Source organism: Stegodyphus dumicola, chromosome 11 (genome assembly GCF_044657685.1).
Source record: "Stegodyphus dumicola isolate Sdum_Otavi_A_Nest chromosome 11, ASM4465768v1".
Classification (NCBI taxonomy): domain Eukaryota; kingdom Metazoa; phylum Arthropoda; class Arachnida; order Araneae; family Eresidae; genus Stegodyphus; species Stegodyphus dumicola.
In genome coordinates, this window is record NC_140778.1 from 26,885,374 (window position 1) to 26,913,055 (window position 27,682).

Below are 27,682 nucleotides of genomic sequence, written 5' to 3' on the forward strand. Positions count from 1 at the left end.
TTGTAATCCTTGAGTTTGTTAATCAAAAATTCGTCAAAGTTTTAAAAAATACGAAATCGACCATAAAACAAATTTCAAATTTCAAATTTGGTCTTCCACATGCTCATATTCGTTGGAGGATTACGTTATTCAAAATTCGATGACTCTATGTACCGTTGTTTTATGACAATACGAGAAATATACATACATTTATGCAGATTTTTCATTATTTAATTTCTTCAAATATAATGCAGGACTCTAACATTTTATGGCAACATTTTGAAAAGTGAACCGACATTTATCCGTCCGACGCAAAATGCGAAAACGAAACTAATAGTCCTTCGGGATTCAAATCTCTTTGGACTAAAAAAAAAAAAAATCTGAAATGTTTCAGATTTTAAATTACGTCCAAAGGGGCGTTCTTTAACATTTTGTATGTTACTTTCTTTATTAAATATCATGTTCCTCGCACTTAAAACATAAGATTCAGTGCAACAGCAATATTGCAAAATAGTTTTAAAACGAGCATATCTTTAGAATTTCCGATACGGAGACTCACGCGCTGGAGATAAAAATGTTTTTTCTGCACAACGTTGCCATTGCTCGCTTTGAAATCCTTGAGCTTTTTAATCAAAAATTCGTCAAAGTTTTAAAAAATAGGAAATCGATCATAAAAGAAATTTCAAATTTGGTCTTCTACATGCTCATATTCGTTGGAGGATTACGTTATTCAAAATTCGATGACTCTATGTACCGTTGTTTTATCACAATACGAGAAATATTCATGCATTTATGCAGATTTTTCATTATTTAATTTCTTCAAATATAATGCAGGACTCTAACATTTTGTGGCAACAGTTTGAAAAGTGAACCGACATTTATGAGTCCGACGCAAAACGCCAAAACGAAACTAATAGTCCTTCGGGATTCAAATCCCTTTGGACTAAAAAAAAAAAAATCTGAAATGTTTCAGATTTTAAATTATGTCCAAAGGGGCGTTTTTTAACATTTTGTACGTTACCTTTCTTTATTAAATATCATTTTCCTCGCACTTAAACCATAAGATCCAGTGCAACAGCAATATCGCAAAATAGATTTAAAACGAGCATATCTTTAGAATTTCCGATACAGAGACTCACGCGTTGGAGATAAAAATGTTTTTCTGCACAACGTTGCCATTGCTCGCTTTGAAATCTTTGAGTTTGTTAATCAAAAATTCGTCAAAGTTTTAAAAAATAGGAAATCGATCATAAAACAAATTTCAAATTTCAAATTTGGTCTTCCACATGCTCATATTCGTTGGAGGATTACGTTATTCAAAATTCGATGACTCTATGTACCGTTATTTTATGACAATGCGAGAAATATACATACATTTACGCAGATTTTCATTATTTAATTTCTTCAAATATAATGCAGGTCTCTAACATTTTATGGCAACAGTTTGAAAAGTGAACCGACATTTATGAGTCCGACGCAAAATGCCAAAACGAAACTAATAATCCTTCGGGATTCAAATCCCTTTGGACTAAAAAAAAAAAAAATTGAAATGTTTCAGATTTTAAATTACGTCCAAAGGGGCGTTTTTTTAACATTTTGTGTGTTACCTTTCTTTATTAAATATCATGTTCCTCGCACTTAAACCATAAGATCCAGTGCAACAGCAATATCGCAAAATAGTTTTAAAACGAGAATATCTTTAGAATTTCCGATACAGAGACTCACGCGCTGGAGATAAAAATGTTTTTTCTGCACAACGTTGCCATTGCTCGCTTTGAAATCCTTGAGTTTGTTAATCAAAAATTCGTCAAAGGTTTAAAAAATAGGAAATCGATCATAAAACGAATTTCAAATTTCAAATTTGGTTTTCCACATGCTCATATTCGTTGGAGGATGACGTTATTCAAAATTCGATGACTCTATGTACCGTTGATTTATCACAATACGAGAAATACACATACATTTACGCAGATTTTCATTATTTAATTTCTTCAAATACAATGCAGGACTCTAACATTTTATGGCAACAGTTTGAAAAGTGAACCGACATTTATGAGTCCAACGCAAAATGCCAAAACGAAACTAATAGTTCTTCGGGATTCAAATCTTTTTGCACTAAAAAAAAAAAAAAAACTGAAATGTTTCAGATTTTAAATTACATCCAAAGGGGCGTTTTTTAACATTTTGTAGGTTACTTTTCTTTATTAAATATCATGTTCCTCGCACTTAAACCATAAGATCCAGTGCAACAGCAGTATCGCAAAATAGTTTTAAAACGAGCATATCTTTAGAATTTCCGATACAGAGACTCAAGCGCTGGAGATAAAAATGTTTTTTTCTGCACAACGTTGCCATTGCTCGCTTTGTAATCCTTGAGTTTGTTAATCAAAAATTCGTCAAAGTTTTAAAAAATAGGAAATCGATCATAAAACAAATTTCAAATTTCAAATTTGGTCTTCCACATGCTCATATTCGTTGGAGGATTACGTTATTCAAAATTCGGTGACTCTATATACCGTTATTTTATGACAATGCGAGAAATATACATACATTTACGCAGATTTTCATTATTTAATTTCTTCAAATACAATGCAGGATTCTAACATTTTATGGCAACACTTTGAAAAGTGAACCGACATTTATGAGTCCAACGCAAAATGGCAAAACGAAACTAATAGTCCTTCGGGATTCAAATCTTTTTGGACCTAAAAAAAAAAAAAATCTGAAATGTTTCAGATTTTAAATTACATCCAAAGGGGCGTTATTTAACATTTTGTGTGTTACCTTTCTTTATTAAATATCATGTTCCTCGCACTTAAGCCATAAGATACAGTGCAACAGCAATATCGCAAAATAGTTTTAAAACGAGCATATCTTTAGAATTTCCGATACAGAGACTCACGCGCTGGAGATAAAAATGTTTTTCTGCACAACGTTGCCATTGCTCGCTTTGAAATCCTTGAGCTTGTTAATCAAAAATTCGTCAAAGTTTTAAAAAATAGGAAATCGATCATAAAAAAAATTTCAAATTTGGTCTTCCACATGCTCATATTCGTTGGAGGATTACGTTATTCAAAATTCGATGACTCTATGTACCGTTATTTTATGACAATGGGAGAAATATACATACATTTACGCAGATTTTCATTATTTAATTTCTTCAAATACAATGCAGGATTCTAACATTTTATGGCAACAGTTTCAAAAGTGAACCGACATTTATCCGTCCGACGCAAAATGCCAAAACGAAACTAATAATCTTTCGGGATTCAAATCCCTTTGGACTAAAAAAAAAAAAAAAAATCTGAAATGTTTCAGATTTTAAATTATGTCTAAAGGGGCGTTTTTTAACATTTTGTATATTACCTTTCTTTATTAAATATCATGTTCCTCGCACTTAAACCATAAGATCCAGTGCAACAGCAATACGGCAAAATAGTTTTAAAACGAGCATACCTTTAGAATTTCCGATACAGAGACTCACGCGCTGGAGATAAAAATGATTTTTCTGCACAACGTTGCCATTGCTCGCTTTGAAATCCTTGAGTTTGTTAATCAAAAATTCGTCAAAGTTTTAAAAAATAGGAAATCGATCATAAAACAAATTTCAAATTTCAAATTTGGTCTTCCACATGCTCATATTCGTTGGCGGATTACGTTATTCAAAATTCGATGACTCTATGTACCGTTGTTTTATGACAATACGATAAATATACATACATTTATGCAGATTTTTCATTATTTAATTTCTTCAAATATAATGCAGGACTCTAACATTTTATGGCAACATTTTGAAAAGTGAACCGACATTTATCCGTCCGACGCAAAATGCGAAAACGAAACTAATAGTCCTTCGGGATTCAAATCTCTTTGGACTAAAAAAAAAAAAAAAAAATCTGAAATGTTTCAGATTTTAAATTACGTCCAAAGGGGCGTTCTTTAACATTTTGTATGTTACTTTCTTTATTAAATATCATGTTCCTCGCACTTAAGCCATAAGATACAGTGCAACAGCAATATTGCAAAATAGTTTTAAAACGAGCATATCTTTAGAATTTCCGATACGGAGACTCACGCGCTGGAGATAAAAATATTTTTTCTGCACAACGTTGCCATTGCTCGCATGGAAATCCTTGAGCTTTTTAATCAAAAATTCGTCAAAGTTTTAAAAAATAGGAAATCGATCATAAAACAAATTTCAAATTTGGTCTTCTACATGCTCATATTCGTTGGAGGATTACGTTATTCAAAATTCGATGACTCTATGTACCGTTTTTTTATCACAATACGAGAAATATACATGCATTTATGCAGATTTTTCATTATTTAATTTCTTCAAATATAATGCAGGACTCTAACATTTTGTGGCAACAGTTTGAAAAGTGAACCGACATTTATGAGTCCGACGCAAAACGCCAAAACGAAACTAATAGTCCTTCGGGATTCAAATCCCTTTGGACTAAAAAAAAAAAAAAAAAAAAATCTGAAATGTTTCAGATTTTAAATTATGTCCAAAGGGGCGTTTTTTAACATTTTGTACGTTACCTTTCTTTATTAAATATCATGTTCCTCGCACTTAAACCATAAGATCCAGTGCAACAGCAATATCGCAAAATAGTTTTAAAACGAGAATATCTTTAGAATTTCCGATACAGAGACTCACGCGCTGGAGATAAAAATGTTTTTTTCTGCACAACGTTGCTATTGCTCGCTTTGTAATCCTTGAGTTTGTTAATCAAAAATTCGTCAAAGTTTTAAAAAATAGGAAATCGACCATAAAACAAATTTCAAATTTCAAATTTGGTCTTCCACATGCTCATATTCGTTGGAGGATTACGTTATTCAAAATTCGATGACTCTATGTACCGTTATTTTATGACAATGCGAGAAATATACATACATTTACGCAGATTTTCATTATTTAATTTCTTCAAATACAGTGCAGGACTCTAACATTTTATGGCAACAGTTTGAAAAGTGAACCGACATTTATGAGTCCAACGCAAAATGCCAAAACGAAACTAATAGTTCTTCGGGATTCAAATCTTTTTGCACTAAAAAAAAAAAAAAAAATCTGAAATGTTTCAGATTTTAAATTACATCCAAAGGGGCGTTTTTTAACATTTTGTATGTTACTTTTCTTTATTAAATATCATGTTCCTCGCAGTTAAACCATAAGATCCAGTGCAACAGCAATATCGCAAAATAGTTTTAAAACGAGCATATCTTTAGAATTTCCGATACAGAGACTCACGCGCTGGAGATAAAAATGTTTTTTCTGCACAACGTTGCCATTGCTCGCTTTGTAATCCTTGAGTTTGTTAATCAAAAATTCGTCAAAGTTTTAAAAAATAGGAAATCGACCATAAAACAAATTTCAAATTTCAAATTTGGTCTTCCACATGCTCATATTCGTTGGAGGATTACGTTATTCAAAATTCGATGACTCTATGTACCGTTATTTTATGACAATGCGAGAAATATACATACATTTAACGCAGATTTTCATTATTTAATTTCTTCAAATACAATGCAGGACTCTAACATTTTATGGCAACACTTTGAAAAGTGAACCGACATTTATGAGTCCAACGCAAAATGGCAAAACGAAACTAATAGTCCTTCGGGATTCAAATCTTTTTGGACCTAAAAAAAAAAAAAAATCTGAAATGTTTCAGATTTTAAATTACATCCAAAGGGGCGTTATTTAACATTTTGTGTGTTACCTTTCTTTATTAAATATCATGTTCCTCGCACTTAAGCCATAAGATACAGTGCAACAGCAATATCGCAAAATAGTTTTAAAACGAGCATATCTTTAGAATTTCCGATACAGAGACTCACGCGCTGGAGATAAAAATGTTTTTCTGCACAACGTTGCCATTGCTCGCTTTGAAATCCTTGAGCTTGTTAATCAAAAATTCGTCAAAGTTTTAAAAAATAGGAAATCGATCATAAAAAAAATTTCAAATTTGGTCTTCCACATGCTCATATTCGTTGGAGGATTACGTTATTCAAAATTCGATGACTCTATGTACCGTTTTTTTATCACAATACGAGAAATATACATGCATTTATGCAGATTTTTCATTATTTAATTTCTTCAAATATAATGCAGGACTCTAACATTTTGTGGCAACAGTTTGAAAAGTGAACCGACATTTATGAGTCCGACGCAAAACGCCAAAACGAAACTAATAGTCCTTCGGGATTCAAATCCCTTTGGACTAAAAAAAAAAAAAAAAAAAAAATCTGAAATGTTTCAGATTTTAAATTATGTCCAAAGGGGCGTTTTTTAACATTTTGTACGTTACCTTTCTTTATTAAATATCATGTTCCTCGCACTTAAACCATAAGATCCAGTGCAACAGCAATATCGCAAAATAGTTTTAAAACGAGAATATCTTTAGAATTTCCGATACAGAGACTCACGGGCTGGAGATAAAAATGTTTTTTTCTGCACAACGTTGCCATTGCTCGCTTTGTAATCCTTGAGTTTGTTAATCAAAAATTCGTCAAAGTTTTAAAAAATAGGAAATCGACCATAAAACAAATTTCAAATTTCAAATTTGGTCTTCCACATGCTCATATTCGTTGGAGGATTACGTTATTCAAAATTCGATGACTCTATGTACCGTTATTTTATGACAATGCGAGAAATATACATACATTTACGCAGATTTTCATTATTTAATTTCTTCAAATACAGTGCAGGACTCTAACATTTTATGGCAACAGTTTGAAAAGTGAACCGACATTTATGAGTCCAACGCAAAATGCCAAAACGAAACTAATAGTTCTTCGGGATTCAAATCTTTTTGCACTAAAAAAAAAAAAAAAATCTGAAATGTTTCAGATTTTAAATTACATCCAAAGGGGCGTTTTTTAACATTTTGTATGTTACTTTTCTTTATTAAATATCATGTTCCTCGCAGTTAAACCATAAGATCCAGTGCAACAGCAATATCGCAAAATAGTTTTAAAACGAGCATATCTTTAGAATTTCCGATACAGAGACTCACGCGCTGGAGATAAAAATGTTTTTTTCTGCACAACGTTGCCATTGCTCGCTTTGTAATCCTTGAGTTTGTTAATCAAAAATTCGTCAAAGTTTTAAAAAATAGGAAATCGACCATAAAACAAATTTCAAATTTCAAATTTGGTCTTCCACATGCTCATATTCGTTGGAGGATTACGTTATTCAAAATTCGATGACTCTATGTACCGTTATTTTATGACAATGCGAGAAATATACATACATTTAACGCAGATTTTCATTATTTAATTTCTTCAAATACAATGCAGGACTCTAACATTTTATGGCAACAGTTTGAAAAGTGAACCGACATTTATGAGTCCAACGCAAAATGCCAAAACGAAACTAATAGTCCTTCGGGATTCAAATCTTTTTGGACAAAAAAAAAAAAAAATCTGAAATGTTTCAGATTTTAAATTACATCCAAAGGGGCGTTATTTAACATTTTGTGTGTTACCTTTCTTTATTAAATATCATGTTCCTCGCACTTAAGCCATAAGATACAGTGCAACAGCAATATCGCAAAATAGTTTTAAAACGAGCATATCTTTAGAATTTCCGATACAGAGACTCACGCGCTGGAGATAAAAATGTTTTTCTGCACAACGTTGCCATTGCTCGCTTTGAAATCCTTGAGCTTGTTAATCAAAAATTCGTCAAAGTTTTAAAAAATAGGAAACCGATCATAAAAAAAATTTCAAATTTGGTCTTCCACATGCTCATATTCGTTGGAGGATTACGTTATTCAAAATTCGATGACTCTATGTACCGTTATTTTATGACAATGGGAGAAATATACATACATTTACGCAGATTTTCATTATTTAATTTCTTCAAATATAATGCAGGAATCTAACATTTTATGGCAACACTTTCAAAAGTGAACCGACATTTATCCGTCCGACGCAAAATGCCAAAACGAAACTAATAATCTTTCGGGATTCAAATCCCTTTGGACTAAAAAAAAAAAAAAAAAAAATCTGAAATGTTTCAGATTTTAAATTATGTCCAAAGGGGCGTTTTTTAACATTTTGTATATTACCTTTCTTTATTAAATATCATGTTCCTCGCACTTAAACCATAAGATCCAGTGCAACAGCAATACGGCAAAATAGTTTTAAAACGAGCATACCTTTAGAATTTCCGATACAGAGACTCACGCGCTGGAGATAAAAATTATTTTTCTGCACAACGTTGCCATTGCTCGCTTTGAAATCCTTGAGTTTGTTAATCAAAAATTCGTCAAAGTTTTAAAAAATAGGAAATCGATCATAAAACAAATTTCAAATTTCAAATTTGGTCTTCCACATGCTCATATTCGTTGGCGGATTACGTTATTCAAAATTCGATGACTCTATGTACCGTTGTTTTATGACAATACGATAAATATACATACATTTATGCAGATTTTTCATTATTTAATTTCTTCAAATATAATGCAGGACTCTAACATTTTATGGCAACATTTTGAAAAGTGAACCGACATTTATCCGTCCGACGCAAAATGCCAAAACGAAACTAATAGTCCTTCGGGATTCAAATCCCTTTGGACTAAAAAAAAAAAAAAAAAAAAAAAAAATCTGAAATGTTTCAGATTTTAAATTATGTCCAAAGGGCCGTTTTTTAACATTTTGTATGTTACCTTTCTTTATTAAATATCATGTTCCTCGCACTTAAACCATAAGATCCAGTGCAACAGCAAAATCGCAAAATAGTTTTAAAACGAGCATATCTTTAGAATTTCCGATACAGAGACTCACGCGTTGGAGATAAAAATGTTTTTCTGCACAACGTTGCCATTGCTCGCTTTGAAATCTTTGAGTTTGTTAATCAAAAATTCGTCAAAGTTTTAAAAAATAGGAAATCGATCATAAAACAAATTTCAAATTTCAAATTTGGTCTTCCACATGCTCATATTCGTTGGAGGATTACGTTATTCAAAATTCGATGACTCTATGTACCGTTATTTTATGACAATGCGAGAAATATACATACATTTACGCAGATTTTCATTATTTAATTTCTTCAAATATAATGCAGGACTCTAACATTTTATGGCAACAGTTTGAAAAGTGAACCGACATTTATCCGTCCGACGCAAAATGCGAAAACGAAACTAATAATCCTTCGGGATTCAAATCCCTTTGGACTAAAAGAAAAAAAAAAAAAAATCTGAAATTTTTCAGATTTTAACTTACGTCCAAAGGGGCGTTTTTTAACATTTTGTGTGTTACCTTTCTTTATTAAATATCATGTTCCTCGCACTTAAACCATAAGATCTAGTGCAACAGCAATATCGCAAAATAGTTTTAAAACGAGAATATCTTTAGAATTTCCGATACAGAGACTCACGCGCTGGAGATAAAAATGTTTTTTCTGCACAACGTTGCCATTGCTCGCTTTGAAATCCTTGAGTTTGTTAATCAAAAATTCGTCAAAGGTTTAAAAAATAGGAAATCGATCATAAAACGAATTTCAAATTTCAAATTTGGTTTTCCACATGCTCATATTCGTTGGAGGATGACGTTATTCAAAATTCGATGACTCTATGTACCGTTGATTTATCACAATACGAGAAATATACATACATTTACGCAGATTTTCATTATTTAATTTCTTCAAATACAATGCAGGACTCTAACATTTTATGGCAACAGTTTGAAAAGTGAACCGACATTTATGAGTCCAACGCAAAATGCCAAAACGAAACTAATAGTTCTTCGGGATTCAAAACTTTTTGCACTAAAAAAAAAAAAAAAAATCTGAAATGTTTCAGATTTTAAATTACATCCAAAGGGGCGTTTTTTAACATTTTGTATGTTACTTTTCTTTATTAAATATCATGTTCCTCGCACTTAAGCCATAAGATACAGTGCAACAGCAATATCGCAAAATAGTTTTAAAACGAGCATATCTTTAGAATTTCCGATACAGAGACTCAAGCGCTGGAGATAAAAATGTTTTTCTGCACAACGTTGCCATTGCTCGCTTTGAAATCCTTGAGCTTGTTAATCAAAAATTCGTCAAAGTTTTAAAAAATAGGAAATCGATCATAAAAAAAATTTCAAATTTGGTCTTCCACATGCTCATATTCGTTGGAGGATTACGTTATTCAAAATTCGATGACTCTATGTACCGTTATTTTATGACAATGGGAGAAATATACTTACATTTACGCAGATTTTCATTATTTATTTTCTTCAAATATATTGCAGGACTCTAACATTTTATGGCGACAGTTTCAAAAGTGAACCGACATTTATCCGTCCGACGCAAAATGCCAAAACGAAACTAATAATCTTTCGGGATTCAAATCCCTTTGGACTAAAAAAAAAAAAAAAAAAAATCTGAAATATTTCAGATTTTAAATTATGTCCAAAGGGGCGTTTTTGAACATTTTGTATATTACCTTTCTTTATTAAATATCATGTTCCTCGCACTTAAACCATAAGATCCAGTGCAACAGCAATACGGCAAAATAGTTTTAAAACGAGCATACCTTTAGAATTTCCGATACAGAGACTCACGCGCTGGAGATAAAAATGATTTTTCTGCACAACGTTGCCATTGCTCGCTTTGAAATCCTTGAGTTTGTTAATCAAAAATTCGTCAAAGTTTTAAAAAATAGGAAATCGATCATAAAACAAATTTCAAATTTCAAATTTGGTCTTCCACATGCTCATATTCGTTCGCGGATTACGTTATTCAAAATTCGATGACTCTATGTACCGTTGTTTTATGACAATACGATAAATATACATACATTTATGCAGATTTTTCATTATTTAATTTCTTCAAATATAATGCAGGACTCTAACATTTTATGGCAACATTTTCAAAAGTGAACCGACATTTATCCGTCGGACGCAAAATGCCAAAACGAAACTAATAATCTTTCGGGATTCAAATCCCTTTGGACTAAAAAAAAAAAAAAAAAAAAATCTGAAATGTTTCAGATTTTAAATTATGTCCAAAGGGGCGTTTTTTAACATTTTGTATATTACCTTTCTTTATTAAATATCATGTTCCTCGCACTTAAACCATAAGATCCAGTGCAACAGCAATACGGCAAAATAGTTTTAAAACGAGCATACCTTTAGAATTTCCGATACAGAGACTCACGCGCTGGAGATAAAAATGATTTTTCTGCACAACGTTGCCATTGCTCGCTTTGAAATCCTTGAGTTTGTTAATCAAAAATTCGTCAAAGTTTTAAAAAATAGGAAATCGATCATAAAACAAATTTCAAATTTCAAATTTGGTCTTCCACATGCTCATATTCGTTGGCGGATTACGTTATTCAAAATTCGATGACTCTATGTACCGTTGTTTTATGACAATACGATAAATATACATACATTTATGCAGATTTTTCATTATTTAATTTCTTCAAATATAATGCAGGACTCTAACATTTTATGGCAACATTTTGAAAAGTGAACCGACATTTATCCGTCCGACGCAAAATGCGAAAACGAAACTAATAGTCCTTCGGGATTCAAATCTCTTTGGACTAAAAAAAAAAAAAAAAATCTGAAATGTTTCAGATTTTAAATTACGTCCAAAGGGGCGTTCTTTAACATTTTGTATGTTACTTTCTTTATTAAATAACATGTTCCTCGCACTTAAAACATAAGATTCAGTGCAACAGCAATATTGCAAAATAGTTTTAAAACGAGCATATCTTTAGAATTTCCGATACGGAGACTCAGGCGCTGGAGATAAAAATATTTTTTCTGCACAACGTTGCCATTGCTCGCATGGAAATCCTTGAGCTTTTTAATCAAAAATTCGTCAAAGTTTTAAAAAATAGGAAATCGGTCATAAAACAAATTTCAAATTTGGTCTTCTACATGCTCATATTCGTTGGAGGATTACGTTATTCAAAATTCGATGACTCTATGTTCCGTTTTTTTATCACAATACGAGAAATATACATGCATTTATGCAGATTTTTCATTATTTAATTTCTTCAAATATAATGCAGGACTCTAACATTTTGTGGCAACAGTTTGAAAAGTGAACCGACATTTATGAGTCCGACGCAAAACGCCAAAACGAAACTAATAGTCCTTCGGGATTCAAATCACTTTGGACTAAAAAAAAAAAAAAAAAAAAATCTGAAATGTTTCAGATTTTAAATTATGTCCAAAGAAGCGTTTTTTAACATTTTGTACGTTACCTTTCTTTATTAAATATCATGTTCCTCGCACTTAAACCATAAGATCCAGTGCAACAGCAATATCGCAAAATAGTTTTAAAACGAGAATATCTTTAGAATTTCCGATACAGAGACTCACGCGCTGGAGATAAAAATGTTTTTTTCTGCACAACGTTGCCATTGCTCGCTTTGTAATCCTTGAGTTTGTTAATCAAAAATTCGTCAAAGTTTTAAAAAATAGGAAATCGACCATAAAACAAATTTCAAATTTCAAATTTGGTCTTCCACATGCTCATATTCGTTGGAGGATTACGTTATTCAAAATTCGATGACTCTATGCACCGTTATTTTATGACAATGCGAGAAATATACATACATTTACGCAGATTTTCATTATTTAATTTCTTCAAATACAGTGCAGGACTCTAACATTTTATGGCAACAGTTTGAAAAGTGAACCGACATTTATCCGTCCAACGCAAAATGCCAAAACGAAACTAATAGTTCTTCGGGATTCAAATCTTTTTGCACTAAAAAAAAAAAAAAAAATCTGAAATGTTTCAGATTTTAAATTACATCCAAAGGGGCGTTTTTTAACATTTTGTATGTTACTTTTCTTTATTAAATATCATGTTCCTCGCAGTTAAACCATAAGATCCAGTGCAACAGCAATATCGCAAAATAGTTTTAAAACGAGAATATCTTTAGAATTTCCGATACAGAGACTCACGCGCTGGAGATAAAAATGATTTTTCTGCACAACGTTGCCATTGCTCGCTTTGAAATCCTTGAGTTTGTTAATTAAAAATTCGTCAAAGTTTTAAAAAATAGGAAATCGATCATAAAACTAATTTCAAATTTCAAATTTGGTTTTCCACATGCTCATATTCGTTGGAGGATGACGTTATTCAAAATTCGATGACTCTATGTACCGTTGTTTTATCACAATACGAGAAATATACATACATTTACGCAGATTTTCATTATTTAATTTCTTCAAATACAATGCAGGACTCTAACATTTTATGGCAACTGTTTGAAAAGTGAACCGACATTTATGAGTCCAACGCAAAATGCCAAAACGAAACTAATAGTTCTTCGGGATTCAAATCTTTTTGCACTAAAAAAAAAAAAAAAATCTGAAATGTTTCAGATTTTAAATTACATCCAAAGGGGCGTTTTTTAACATTTTGTATGTTACTTTTCTTTATTAAATATCATGTTCCTCGCAGTTAAACCATAAGATCCAGTGCAACAGCAATATCGCAAAATAGTTTTAAAACGAGCATATCTTTAGAATTTCCGATACAGAGACTCACGCGCTGGAGATAAAAATGCTTTTTCTGCACAACGTTGCCATTGCTCGCTTTGTAATCCTTGAGTTTGTTAATCAAAAATTCGTCAAAGTTTTAAAAAATAGGAAATCGACCATAAAACAAATTTCAAATTTCAAATTTGGTCTTCCACATGCTCATATTCGTTGGAGGATTACGTTATTCAAAATTCGATGACTCTATGTACCGTTGTTTTATGACAATACGATAAATATACATACATTTATGCAGATTTTTCATTATTTAATTTCTTCAAATATAATGCAGGACTCTAACATTTTATGGCAACATTTTGAAAAGTGAACCGACATTTATCCGTCCGACGCAAAATGCGAAAACGAAACTAATAGTCCTTCGGGATTCAAATCTCTTTGGACTAAAAAAAAAAAAAATCTGAAATGTTTCAGATTTTAAATTACGTCCAAAGGGGCGTTCTTTAACATTTTGTATGTTACTTTCTTTATTAAATATCATGTTCCTCGCAATTAAAACATAAGATTCAGTGCAACAGCAATATTGCAAAATAGTTTTAAAACGAGCATATCTTTAGAATTTCCGATACGGAGACTCACGCGCTGGAGATAAAAATGTTTTTTCTGCACAACGTTGCCATTGCTCGCTTTGAAATCCTTGAGCTTTTTAATCAAAAATTCGTCAAAGTTTTAAAAAATAGGAAATCGATCATAAAAGAAATTTCAAATTTGGTCTTCTACATGCTCATATTCGTTGGAGGATTACGTTATTCAAAATTCGATGACTCTATGTACCGTTTTTTTATCACAATACGAGAAATATACATGCATTTATGCAGATTTTTCATTATTTAATTTCTTCAAATATAATGCAGGACTCTAACATTTTGTGGCAACAGTTTGAAAAGTGAACCGACATTTATGAGTCCGACGCAAAACGCCAAAACGAAACTAATAGTCCTTCGGGATTCAAATCCCTTTGGACTAAAAAAAAAAAAAAAAAAAATCTGAAATGTTTCAGATTTTAAATTATGTCCAAAGGGGCGTTTTTTAACATTTTGTACGTTACCTTTCTTTATTAAATATCATGTTCCTCGCACTTAAACCATAAGATCCAGTGCAACAGCAATATCGCAAAATAGTTTTAAAACGAGAATATCTTTAGAATTTCCGATACAGAGACTCACGCGCTGGAGATAAAAATGTTTTTTTCTGCACAACGTTGCCATTGCTCGCTTTGTAATCCTTGAGTTTGTTAATCAAAAATTCGTCAAAGTTTTAAAAAATAGGAAATCGACCATAAAACAAATTTCAAATTTCAAATTTGGTCTTCCACATGCTCATATTCGTTGGAGGATTACGTTATTCAAAATTCGATGACTCTATGCACCGTTATTTTATGACAATGCGAGAAATATACATACATTTACGCAGATTTTCATTATTTAATTTCTTCAAATACAGTGCAGGACTCTAACATTTTATGGCAACAGTTTGAAAAGTGAACCGACATTTATCCGTCCAACGCAAAATGCCAAAACGAAACTAATAGTTCTTCGGGATTCAAATCTTTTTGCACTAAAAAAAAAAAAAAATCTGAAATGTTTCAGATTTTAAATTACATCCAAAGGGGCGTTTTTTAACATTTTGTATGTTACTTTTCTTTATTAAATATCATGTTCCTCGCAGTTAAACCATAAGATCCAGTGCAACAGCAATATCGCAAAATAGTTTTAAAACGAGAATATCTTTAGAATTTCCGATACAGAGACTCACGCGCTGGAGATAAAAATGATTTTTCTGCACAACGTTGCCATTGCTCGCTTTGAAATCCTTGAGTTTGTTAATTAAAAATTCGTCAAAGTTTTAAAAAATAGGAAATCGATCATAAAACTAATTTCAAATTTCAAATTTGGTTTTCCACATGCTCATATTCGTTGGAGGATGACGTTATTCAAAATTCGATGACTCTATGTACCGTTGTTTTATCACAATACGAGAAATATACATACATTTTCGCAGATTTTCATTATTTAATTTCTTCAAATACAATGCAGGACTCTAACATTTTATGGCGACAGTTTCAAAAGTGAACCGACATTTATCCGTCCGACGCAAAATGCCAAAACGAAACTAATAATCTTTCGGGATTCAAATCCCTTTGGACTAAAAAAAAAAAAAAAAAAAATCTGAAATGTTTCAGATTTTAAATTATGTCCAAAGGGGCGTTTTTTAACATTTTGTATGTTACTTTTCTTTATTAAATATCATGTTCCTCGCAGTTAAACCATAAGATCCAGTGCAACAGCAATATCGCAAAATAGTTTTAAAACGAGCATATCTTTAGAATTTCCGATACAGAGACTCACGCGCTGGAGATAAAAATGTTTTTTCTGCACAACGTTGCCATTGCTCGCTTTGTAATCCTTGAGTTTGTTAATCAAAAATTCGTCAAAGTTTTAAAAAATAGGAAATCGACCATAAAACAAATTTCAAATTTCAAATTTGGTCTTCCACATGCTCATATTCGTTGGAGGATTACGTTATTCAAAATTCGATGACTCTATGTACCGTTGTTTTATGACAATACGAGAAATATACATACATTTATGCAGATTTTTCATTATTTAATTTCTTCAAATATAATGCAGGACTCTAACATTTTATGGCAACATTTTGAAAAGTGAACCGACATTTATCCGTCCGACGCAAAATGCGAAAACGAAACTAATAGTCCTTCGGGATTCAAATCTCTTTGGACTAGAAAAAAAAAAAATCTGAAATGTTTCAGATTTTAAATTACGTCCAAAGGGGCGTTCTTTAACATTTTGTATGTTACTTTCTTTATTAAATATCATGTTCCTCGCACTTAAAACATAAGATTCAGTGCAACAGCAATATTGCAAAATAGTTTTAAAACGAGCATATCTTTAGAATTTCCGATACGGAGACTCACGCGCTGGAGATAAAAATGTTTTTTCTGCACAACGTTGCCATTGCTCGCTTTGAAATCCTTGAGCTTTTTAATCAAAAATTCGTCAAAGTTTTAAAAAATAGGAAATCGATCATAAAAGAAATTTCAAATTTGGTCTTCTACATGCTCATATTCGTTGGAGGATTACGTTATTCAAAATTCGATGACTCTATGTACCGTTGTTTTATCACAATACGAGAAATATTCATGCATTTATGCAGATTTTTCATTATTTAATTTCTTCAAATATAATGCAGGACTCTAACATTTTGTGGCAACAGTTTGAAAAGTGAACCGACATTTATGAGTCCGACGCAAAACGCCAAAACGAAACTAATAGTCCTTCGGGATTCAAATCCCTTTGGACTAAAAAAAAAAAAATCTGAAATGTTTCAGATTTTAAATTATGTCCAAAGGGGCGTTTTTTAACATTTTGTACGTTACCTTTCTTTATTAAATATCATTTTCCTCGCACTTAAACCATAAGATCCAGTGCAACAGCAATATCGCAAAATAGATTTAAAACGAGCATATCTTTAGAATTTCCGATACAGAGACTCACGCGTTGGAGATAAAAATGTTTTTCTGCACAACGTTGCCATTGCTCGCTTTGAAATCTTTGAGTTTGTTAATCAAAAATTCGTCAAAGTTTTAAAAAATAGGAAATCGATCATAAAACAAATTTCAAATTTCAAATTTGGTCTTCCACATGCTCATATTCGTTGGAGGATTACGTTATTCAAAATTCGATGACTCTATGTACCGTTATTTTATGACAATGCGAGAAATATACATACATTTACGCAGATTTTCATTATTTAATTTCTTCAAATATAATGCAGGTCTCTAACATTTTATGGCAACAGTTTGAAAAGTGAACCGACATTTATGAGTCCGACGCAAAATGCCAAAACGAAACTAATAATCCTTCGGGATTCAAATCCCTTTGGACTAAAAAAAAAAAAAATTGAAATGTTTCAGATTTTAAATTACGTCCAAAGCGGCGTTTTTTAAAATTTTGCATGTTACCTTTCTTTATTAAATATCATGTTCCTCGCACTTAAACCATAAGATCCAGTGCAACAGCAATATCGCAAAATAGTTTTAAAACGAGAATATCTTTAGAATTTCCGATACAGAGACTCACGCGCTGGAGATAAAAATGTTTTTTCTGCACAACGTTGCCATTGCTCGCTTTGAAATCCTTGAGTTTGTTAATCAAAAATTCGTCAAAGGTTTAAAAAATAGGAAATCGATCATAAAACGAATTTCAAATTTCAAATTTGGTTTTCCACATGCTCATATTCGTTGGAGGATGACGTTATTCAAAATTCGATGACTCTATGTACCGTTGATTTATCACAATACGAGAAATACACATACATTTACGCAGATTTTCATTATTTAATTTCTTCAAATACAATGCAGGACTCTAACATTTTATGGCAACAGTTTGAAAAGTGAACCGACATTTATGAGTCCAACGCAAAATTCCAAAACGAAACTAATAGTTCTTCGGGATTCAAATCTTTTTGCACTAAAAAAAAAAAAAAAAAAATCTGAAATGTTTCAGATTTTAAATTACATCCAAAGGGGCGTTTTTTAACATTTTGTAGGTTACTTTTCTTTATTAAATATCATGTTCCTCGCACTTAAACCATAAGATCCAGTGCAACAGCAGTATCGCAAAATAGTTTTAAAACGAGCATATCTTTAGAATTTCCGATACAGAGACTCAAGCGCTGGAGATAAAAATGTTTTTTTCTGCACAACGTTGCCATTGCTCGCTTTGAAATCCTTGAGTTTGTTAATCAAAAATTCGTCAAAGTTCTAAAAAATAGGAAATCGATCATAAAACAAATTTCAAATTTCAAATTTGGTCTTCCACATGCTCATATTCGTTGGCGCATTACGTTATTCAAAATTCGATGACTCTATGTACCGTTGTTTTATGACAATACGAGAAATATACATACATTTATGCAGATTTTTCATTATTTAATTTCTTCAAATATAATGCAGGACTCTAACATTTTATGGCAACATTTTGAAAAGTGAACCGACATTTATCCGTCCGACGCAAAATGCGAAAACGAAACTAATAGTCCTTCGGGATTCAAATCCCTTTGGACTAAAAAAAAAAAAATCTGAAATGTTTCAGATTTTAAATTACGTCCAAAGGGGCGTTCTTTAACATTTTGTATGTTACTTTCTTTATTAAATATCATGTTCCTCGCACTTAAAACATAAGATTCAGTGCAACAGCAATATTGCAAAATAGTTTTAAAACGAGCATATCTTTAGAATTTCCGATACGGAGACTCACGCGCTGGAGATAAAAATGTTTTTTCTGCACAACGTTGCCATTGCTCGCTTTGAAATCCTTGAGCTTTTTAATCAAAAATTCGTCAAAGTTTTAAAAAATAGGAAATCGATCATAAAAGAAATTTCAAATTTGGTCTTCTACATGCTCATATTCGTTGGAGGATTACGTTATTCAAAATTCGATGACTCTATGTACCGTTGTTTTATCACAATACGAGAAATATTCATGCATTTATGCAGATTTTTCATTATTTAATTTCTTCAAATATAATGCAGGACTCTAACATTTTGTGGCAACAGTTTGAAAAGTGAACCGACATTTATGAGTCCGACGCAAAACGCCAAAACGAAACTAATAGTCCTTCGGGATTCAAATCCCTTTGGACTAAAAAAAAAAAAATCTGAAATGTTTCAGATTTTAAATTATGTCCAAAGGGGCGTTTTTTAACATTTTGTACGTTACCTTTCTTTATTAAATATCATTTTCCTCGCACTTAAACCATAAGATCCAGTGCAACAGCAATATCGCAAAATAGATTTAAAACGAGCATATCTTTAGAATTTCCGATACAGAGACTCACGCGTTGGAGATAAAAATGTTTTTCTGCACAACGTTGCCATTGCTCGCTTTGAAATCTTTGAGTTTGTTAATCAAAAATTCGTCAAAGTTTTAAAAAATAGGAAATCGATCATAAAACAAATTTCAAATTTCAAATTTGGTCTTCCACATGCTCATATTCGTTGGAGGATTACGTTATTCAAAATTCGATGACTCTATGTACCGTTATTTTATGACAATGCGAGAAATATACATACATTTACGCAGATTTTCATTATTTAATTTCTTCAAATATAATGCAGGACTCTAACATTTTATGGCAACAGTTTGAAAAGTGAACCGACATTTATCCGTCCGACGCAAAATGCGAAAACGAAACTAATAATCCTTCGGGATTCAAATCCCTTTGGACTAAAAGAAAAAAAAAAAAAAATCTGAAATTTTTCAGATTTTAACTTACGTCCAAAGGGGCGTTTTTTAACATTTTGTGTGTTACCTTTCTTTATTAAATATCATGTTCCTCGCACTTAAACCATAAGATCTAGTGCAACAGCAATATCGCAAAATAGTTTTAAAACGAGAATATCTTTAGAATTTCCGATACAGAGACTCACGCGCTGGAGATAAAAATGTTTTTTCTGCACAACGTTGCCATTGCTCGCTTTGAAATCCTTGAGTTTGTTAATCAAAAATTCGTCAAAGGTTTAAAAAATAGGAAATCGATCATAAAACGAATTTCAAATTTCAAATTTGGTTTTCCACATGCTCATATTCGTTGGAGGATGACGTTATTCAAAATTCGATGACTCTATGTACCGTTGATTTATCACAATACGAGAAATATACATACATTTACGCAGATTTTCATTATTTAATTTCTTCAAATACAATGCAGGACTCTAACATTTTATGGCAACAGTTTGAAAAGTGAACCGACATTTATGAGTCCAACGCAAAATGCCAAAACGAAACTAATAGTTCTTCGGGATTCAAATCTTTTTGCACTAAAAAAAAAAAAAAAAATCTGAAATGTTTCAGATTTTAAATTACATCCAAAGGGGCGTTTTTTAACATTTTGTATGTTACTTTTCTTTATTAAATATCATGTTCCTCGCACTTAAGCCATAAGATCCAGTGCAACAGCAATACGGCAAAATAGTTTTAAAACGAGCATACCTTTAGAATTTCCGATACAGAGACTCACGCGTTGGAGATAAAAATGTTTTTCTGCACAACGTTGCCATTGCTCGCTTTGAAATCTTTGAGTTTGTTAATCAAAAATTCGTCAAAGTTTTAAAAAATAGGAAATCGATCATAAAACAAATTTCAAATTTCAAATTTGGTCTTCCACATGCTCATATTCGTTGGAGGATTACGTTATTCAAAATTCGATGACTCTATGTACCGTTATTTTATGACAATGCGAGAAATATACATACATTTACGCAGATTTTCATTATTTAATTTCTTCAAATATAATGCAGGTCTCTAACATTTTATGGCAACAGTTTGAAAAGTGAACCGACATTTATGAGTCCGACGCAAAATGCCAAAACGAAACTAATAATCCTTCGGGATTCAAATCCCTTTGGACTAAAAAAAAAAAAAATTGAAATGTTTCAGATTTTAAATTACGTCCAAAGCGGCGTTTTTTAAAATTTTGCATGTTACCTTTCTTTATTAAATATCATGTTCCTCGCACTTAAACCATAAGATCCAGTGCAACAGCAATATCGCAAAATAGTTTTAAAACGAGAATATCTTTAGAATTTCCGATACAGAGACTCACGCGCTGGAGATAAAAATGTTTTTTCTGCACAACGTTGCCATTGCTCGCTTTGAAATCCTTGAGTTTGTTAATCAAAAATTCGTCAAAGGTTTAAAAAATAGGAAATCGATCATAAAACGAATTTCAAATTTCAAATTTGATTTCCACATGCTCATATTCGTTGGAGGATGACGTTATTCAAAATTCGATGACTCTATGTACCGTTGATTTATCACAATACGAGAAATACACATACATTTACGCAGATTTTCATTATTTAATTTCTTCAAATACAATGCAGGACTCTAACATTTTATGGCAACAGTTTGAAAAGTGAACCGACATTTATGAGTCCAACGCAAAATTCCAAAACGAAACTAATAGTTCTTCGGGATTCAAATCTTTTTGCACTAAAAAAAAAAAAAAAAAATCTGAAATGTTTCAGATTTTAAATTACATCCAAAGGGGCGTTTTTTAACATTTTGTAGGTTACTTTTCTTTGTTAAATATCATGTTCCTCGCACTTAAACCATAAGATCCAGTGCAACAGCAGTATCGCAAAATAGTTTTAAAACGAGCATATCTTTAGAATTTCCGATACAGAGACTCAAGCGCTGGAGATAAAAATGTTTTTTTCTGCACAACGTTGCCATTGCTCGCTTTGAAATCCTTGAGTTTGTTAATCAAAAATTCGTCAAAGTTCTAAAAAATAGGAAATCGATCATAAAACAAATTTCAAATTTCAAATTTGGTCTTCCACATGCTCATATTCGTTGGCGCATTACGTTATTCAAAATTCGATGACTCTATGTACCGTTGTTTTATGACAATACGATAAATATACATACATTTATGCAGATTTTTCATTATTTAATTTCTTCAAATATAATGCAGGACTCTAACATTTTATGGCAACATTTTGAAAAGTGAACCGACATTTATCCGTCCGACCCAAAATGCGAAAACGAAACTAATAGTCCTTCGGGATTCAAATCCCTTTGGACTAAAAAAAAAAAAATCTGAAATGTTTCAGATTTTAAATTACGTCCAAAGGGGCGTTCTTTAACATTTTGTATGTTACTTTCTTTATTAAATATCATGTTCCTCGCACTTAAAACATAAGATTCAGTGCAACAGCAATATTGCAAAATAGTTTTAAAACGAGCATATCTTTAGAATTTCCGATACGGAGACTCACGCGCTGGAGATAAAAATGTTTTTTCTGCACAACGTTGCCATTGCTCGCTTTGAAATCCTTGAGCTTTTTAATCAAAAATTCGTCAAAGTTTTAAAAAATAGGAAATCGATCATAAAAGAAATTTCAAATTTGGTCTTCTACATGCTCATATTCGTTGGAGGATTACGTTATTCAAAATTCGATGACTCTATGTACCGTTGTTTTATCACAATACGAGAAATATTCATGCATTTATGCAGATTTTTCATTATTTAATTTCTTCAAATATAATGCAGGACTCTAACATTTTGTGGCAACAGTTTGAAAAGTGAACCGACATTTATGAGTCCGACGCAAAACGCCAAAACGAAACTAATAGTCCTTCGGGATTCAAATCCCTTTGGACTAAAAAAAAAAAAATCTGAAATGTTTCAGATTTTAAATTATGTCCAAAGGGGCGTTTTTTAACATTTTGTACGTTACCTTTCTTTATTAAATATCATTTTCCTCGCACTTAAACCATAAGATCCAGTGCAACAGCAATATCGCAAAATAGATTTAAAACGAGCATATCTTTAGAATTTCCGATACAGAGACTCACGCGTTGGAGATAAAAATGTTTTTCTGCACAACGTTGCCATTGCTCGCTTTGAAATCTTTGAGTTTGTTAATCAAAAATTCGTCAAAGTTTTAAAAAATAGGAAATCGATCATAAAACAAATTTCAAATTTCAAATTTGGTCTTCCACATGCTCATATTCGTTGGAGGATTACGTTATTCAAAATTCGATGACTCTATGTACCGTTATTTTATGACAATGCGAGAAATATACATACATTTACGCAGATTTTCATTATTTAATTTCTTCAAATATAATGCAGGACTCTAACATTTTATGGCAACAGTTTGAAAAGTGAACCGACATTTATCCGTCCGACGCAAAATGCGAAAACGAAACTAATAATCCTTCGGGATTCAAATCCCTTTGGACTAAAAGAAAAAAAAAAAAAATCTGAAATTTTTCAGATTTTAACTTACGTCCAAAGGGGCGTTTTTTAACATTTTGTGTGTTACCTTTCTTTATTAAATATCATGTTCCTCGCACTTAAACCATAAGATCTAGTGCAACAGCAATATCGCAAAATAGTTTTAAAACGAGAATATCTTTAGAATTTCCGATACAGAGACTCACGCGCTGGAGATAAAAATGTTTTTTCTGCACAACGTTGCCATTGCTCGCTTTGAAATCCTTGAGTTTGTTAATCAAAAATTCGTCAAAGGTTTAAAAAATAGGAAATCGATCATAAAACGAATTTCAAATTTCAAATTTGGTTTTCCACATGCTCATATTCGTTGGAGGATGACGTTATTCAAAATTCGATGACTCTATGTACCGTTGATTTATCACAATACGAGAAATATACATACATTTACGCAGATTTTCATTATTTAATTTCTTCAAATACAATGCAGGACTCTAACATTTTATGGCAACAGTTTGAAAAGTGAACCGACATTTATGAGTCCAACGCAAAATGCCAAAACGAAACTAATAGTTCTTCGGGATTCAAATCTTTTTGCACTAAAAAAAAAAAAAAAAATCTGAAATGTTTCAGATTTTAAATTACATCCAAAGGGGCGTTTTTTAACATTTTGTATGTTACTTTTCTTTATTAAATATCATGTTCCTCGCACTTAAGCCATAAGATCCAGTGCAACAGCAATACGGCAAAATAGTTTTAAAACGAGCATACCTTTAGAATTTCCGATACAGAGACTCACGCGCTGGAGATAAAAATGATTTTTCTGCACAACGTTGCCATTGCTCGCTTTGAAATCCTTGAGTTTGTTAATCAAAAATTCGTCAAAGTTTTAAAAAATAGGAAATCGATCATAAAACAAATTTCAAATTTCAAATTTGGTCTTCCACATGCTCATATTCGTTGGCGGATTACGTTATTCAAAATTCGATGACTCTATGTACCGTTGTTTTATGACAATACGATAAATATACATACATTTATGCAGATTTTTCATTATTTAATTTCTTCAAATATAATGCAGGACTCTAACATTTTATGGCAACATTTTGAAAAGTGAACCGACATTTATCCGTCCGACGCAAAATGCGAAAACGAAACTAATAGTCCTTCGGGATTCAAATCTCTTTGGACTAAAAAAAAAAAAAAAATCTGAAATGTTTCAGATTTTAAATTATGTCCAAAGGGGCGTTTTTTAACATTTTGTACGTTACCTTTCTTTATTAAATATCATGTTCCTCGCACTTAAACCATAAGATCCAGTGCAACAGCAATATCGCAAAATAGTTTTAAAACGAGAATATCTTTAGAATTTCCGATACAGAGACTCACGCGCTGGAGATAAAAATATTTTTTCTGCACAACGTTGCCATTGCTCGCATGGAAATCCTTGAGCTTTTTAATCAAAAATTCGTCAAAGTTTTAAAAAATAGGAAATCGGTCATAAAACAAATTTCAAATTTGGTCTTCTACATGCTCATATTCGTTGGAGGATTACGTTATTCAAAATTCGATGACTCTATGTACCGTTTTTTTATCACAATACGAGAAATATACATGCATTTATGCAGATTTTTCATTATTTAATTTCTTCAAATATAATGCAGGACTCTAACATTTTGTGGCAACAGTTTGAAAAGTGAACCGACATTTATGAGTCCGACGCAAAACGCCAAAACGAAACTAATAGTCCTTCGGGATTCAAATCCCTTTGGACTAAAAAAAAAAAAAAAATCTGAAATGTTTCAGATTTTAAATTATGTCCAAAGGGGCGTTTTTTAACATTTTGTACGTTACCTTTCTTTATTAAATATCATGTTCCTCGCACTTAAACCATAAGATCCAGTGCAACAGCAATATCGCAAAATAGTTTTAAAACGAGAATATCTTTAGAATTTCCGATACAGAGACTCACGCGCTGGAGATAAAAATGTTTTTTTCTGCACAACGTTGCCATTGCTCGCTTTGTAATCCTTGAGTTTGTTAATCAAAAATTCGTCAAAGTTTTAAAAAATAGGAAATCGACCATAAAACAAATTTCAAATTTCAAATTTGGTCTTCCACATGCTCATATTCGTTGGAGGATTACGTTATTCAAAATTCGATGACTCTATGCACCGTTATTTTATGACAATGCGAGAAATATACATACATTTACGCAGATTTTCATTATTTAATTTCTTCAAATACAGTGCAGGACTCTAACATTTTATGGCAACAGTTTGAAAAGTGAACCGACATTTATCCGTCCAACGCAAAATGCCAAAACGAAACTAATAGTTCTTCGGGATTCAAATCTTTTTGCACTAAAAAAAAAAAAAATCTGAAATGTTTCAGATTTTAAATTACATCCAAAGGGGCGTTTTTTAACATTTTGTATGTTACTTTTCTTTATTAAATGTCATGTTCCTCGCAGTTAAACCATAAGATCCAGTGCAACAGCAATATCGCAAAATAGTTTTAAAACGAGAATATCTTTAGAATTTCCGATACAGAGACTCACGCGCTGGAGATAAAAATGATTTTTCTGCACAACGTTGCCATTGCTCGCTTTGAAATCCTTGAGTTTGTTAATTAAAAATTCGTCAAAGTTTTAAAAAATAGGAAATCGATCATAAAACTAATTTCAAATTTCAAATTTGGTTTTCCACATGCTCATATTCGTTGGAGGATGACGTTATTCAAAATTCGATGACTCTATGTACCGTTGTTTTATCACAATACGAGAAATATACATACATTTACGCAGATTTTCATTATTTAATTTCTTCAAATACAATGCAGGACTCTAACATTTTATGGCAACTGTTTGAAAAGTGAACCGACATTTATGAGTCCAACGCAAAATGCCAAAACGAAACTAATAGTTCTTCGGGATTCAAATCTTTTTGCACTAAAAAAAAAAAAAAAAAATCTGAAATGTTTCAGATTTTAAATTACATCCAAAGGGGCGTTTTTTAACATTTTGTATGTTACTTTTCTTTATTAAATATCATGTTCCTCGCATTTAAACCATAAGATCCAGTGCAACAGCAATATCGCAAAATAGTTTTAAAACGAGCATATCTTTAGAATTTCCGATACAGAGACTCACGCGCTGGAGATAAAAATGTTTTTTCTGCACAACGTTGCCATTGCTCGCTTTGTAATCCTTGAGTTTGTTAATCAAAAATTCGTCAAAGTTTTAAAAAATAGGAAATCGACCATAAAACAAATTTCAAATTTCAAATTTGGTCTTCCACATGCTCATATTCGTTGGAGGATTACGTTATTCAAAATTCGATGACTCTATGTACCGTTGTTTTATGACAATACGAGAAATATACATACATTTATGCAGATTTTTCATTATTTAATTTCTTCAAATATAATGCAGGACTCTAACATTTTATGGCAACATTTTGAAAAGTGAACCGACATTTATCCGTCCGACGCAAAATGCGAAAACGAAACTAATAGTCCTTCGGGATTCAAATCTCTTTGGACTAAAAAAAAAAAAAATCTGAAATGTTTCAGATTTTAAATTACGTCCAAAGGGGCGTTCTTTAACATTTTGTATGTTACTTTCTTTATTAAATATCATGTTCCTCGCACTTAAAACATAAGATTCAGTGCAACAGCAATATTGCAAAATAGTTTTAAAACGAGCATATCTTTAGAATTTCCGATACGGAGACTCACGCGCTGGAGATAAAAATGTTTTTTCTGCACAACGTTGCCATTGCTCGCTTTGAAATCCTTGAGTTTGTTAATCAAAAATTCGTCAAAGTTTTAAAAAATAGGAAATCGATCATAAAACAAATTTCAAATTTCAAATTTGGTCTTCCACATGCTCATATTCGTTGGAGGATTACGTTATTCAAAATTCGATGACTCTATGTACCGTTATTTTATGACAATGCGAGAAATATACATACATTTACGCAGATTTTCATTATTTAATTTCTTCAAATATAATGCAGGTCTCTAACATTTTATGGCAACAGTTTGAAAAGTGAACCGACATTTATGAGTCCGACGCAAAATGCCAAAACGAAACTAATAATCCTTCGGGATTCAAATCCCTTTGGACTAAAAAAAAAAAAAATTGAAATGTTTCAGATTTTAAATTACGTCCAAAGGGGCGTTTTTTTAACATTTTGTGTGTTACCTTTCTTTATTAAATATCATGTTCCTCGCACTTAAACCATAAGATCCAGTGCAACAGCAATATCGCAAAATAGTTTTAAAACGAGAATATCTTTAGAATTTCCGATACAGAGACTCACGCGCTGGAGATAAAAATGTTTTTTCTGCACAACGTTGCCATTGCTCGCTTTGAAATCCTTGAGTTTGTTAATCAAAAATTCGTCAAAGG